This window comes from Microtus ochrogaster, linkage group LG2, assembly GCF_000317375.1.
Source record: "Microtus ochrogaster isolate Prairie Vole_2 linkage group LG2, MicOch1.0, whole genome shotgun sequence".
Lineage (NCBI taxonomy): Eukaryota > Metazoa > Chordata > Mammalia > Rodentia > Cricetidae > Microtus > Microtus ochrogaster.
The window spans coordinates 51894816-51896597 of NC_022028.1; the positions used below are offsets into that span (position 1 = coordinate 51894816).

The following is a 1782-nucleotide window of genomic DNA, read 5'->3' on the forward strand; positions in this document are numbered from 1 at the left end:
TGTGTTACATGCTTGTGTGCACGAGTTTTCATTGTGTGTGTGTTACATGCTTGTGTGCACGAGTTTTCATTGTGTATGTGTTACATGCTTGTGTGCACGAGTTTTCATTGTGTGTGTGTTACATGCTTGTGTGCCCTCTGTCAGGATATCTTTCTCAGTCACTTCTCCACTTTATTTCTCTGTGAGACAGGGCCTTTCATCACTCCTGGAGGCCACTGTTTTGGTAAGACTGTGTAGCCAGCAAGGCCGTGGGTTGCAGACATTCTCTGTCATGAATAGGTTTTCCCATCTGCCCTAGGAATCTGAACCTGGGTTCTCCTGCTTGCCCAGCACACACTTTACCCGTGAACTATCTCCTCAGACTCCTCATAGTTTGTAGTCTGTGTCTCAGCAGCCGTGTTCTGGAGGCATTACCCTTTTAATGATGTGGTTCTGCGGATGGTACTTAGGGCGTCCTGGATGCTAGACAGGAGCATCACCAGCTTTGTATTTTTGAGACAAGGTCTCACTAAGTTGCCCGGGCTGCCCTTGAATTCACACTGTAACCCAGGCAGATCTTGAGCCTGTCATCTTCCTCTCTTAGTCTCCTGAGTAATTGGGTTATAAAACTGTGCCAGCAAGGTGGGCCAAATTCTCCCATTTTACAGAAGAATGAGCTGCAGTCGAGGTGCAGTGACTCGAACACGTTCAGCATTTGCTTGTCCCCACTGTCGTCACACGTTTTACATGGTTAATTTTCTCTGATGAGCTTATCTTGCATATTCTTAATGTTCCTGTCATGTGGAATTCCAGCCACTCCTGTGTCGACACTGTCTCTCCTTGCTTATGTGGACGCCTGTCTTCTGTGCTGGTCTCTTGAACTTCATATGTTCCTGTTGTCTTACCCTCTGCTGTCAGTCCGTGCTGTCTTCTCCTGACGCTTCCCTCCAGAGCTCTAAGAAACTTCTCAAGACACTGGAGACTTTTCAGGCTGTCCACAGCATCTCCCTTATTTTTTTCAGTGTGCCACATTCAGAGACCTGGCCTGCAGGTCCCTCAGACCCTGTGTATTCTGTAACAGGATCCTGGGTGATTCATAAAAGAGACGTTTATTTTGGCTCCTAGGGCCAGAGCCTGAGAAGTCCAAGAAAACAGCACGCCTGCATCTCCTTGTTCACTGTAGAAAGCAGAGGGGCGGGCAGGCAGTCTGGGAGGCACAAACAAGAAGCAGTCAAGGTTTTTACAACTTGTGTGGTGAACCCAGTCCTTCCACTGGGAGATCACACAGGCAAGGCATTAATTCCACCTAAAGCCACTTCCCTCTTGAAGTGCTTGTGTCCCAGCACTGGCTCAGTAGCAGTCAGATGTCAGCATAGACTAGAGAGGACAGATCACAGTCATGCTTCCTTCAGACCACAGTATCCCTCCGCTGGAGGTGCACATTGCTGCCTAGCGTGCTCAGAGCCCGCTAAATAAACAGACAGTAGACTATAGTCTCCTTTGTCCTAGGGAATAAATCTAAAACAGCAAGTTTTAGGTTTATTATGAATGTTTGTGGTTTGATGATCTTTAGGTCATAACATCAGTTACTGTCTAGATCCTCCAAGTCACCATGAGGATTTTGGTGAAGATTCAGGGGTCTGGCAACTATTACCTGGAGCATTTGTTAATGTCCTCTCTTTGTAAAATTTATAGCAATACTAATCAAGAAAAATAAAAGTTGGGTTTGCATTTTTCAAATTAATTAAGACTAGATTTTTATCTTTAAGACAACATAAGACTTAAGCACAAGTTTTATCTTGC

At 45.6% G+C, this 1782-nt stretch overlaps 1 protein-coding gene across 2 annotated transcripts in view; it reads left to right on the forward strand.

The window, feature by feature from the left end:
• The window catches only part of Fkbp5 (FK506 binding protein 5), an 83684-nt gene that overhangs the window by 37840 nt on the left and 44062 nt on the right, over positions 1-1782 (forward strand). The window lies entirely within an intron of this gene.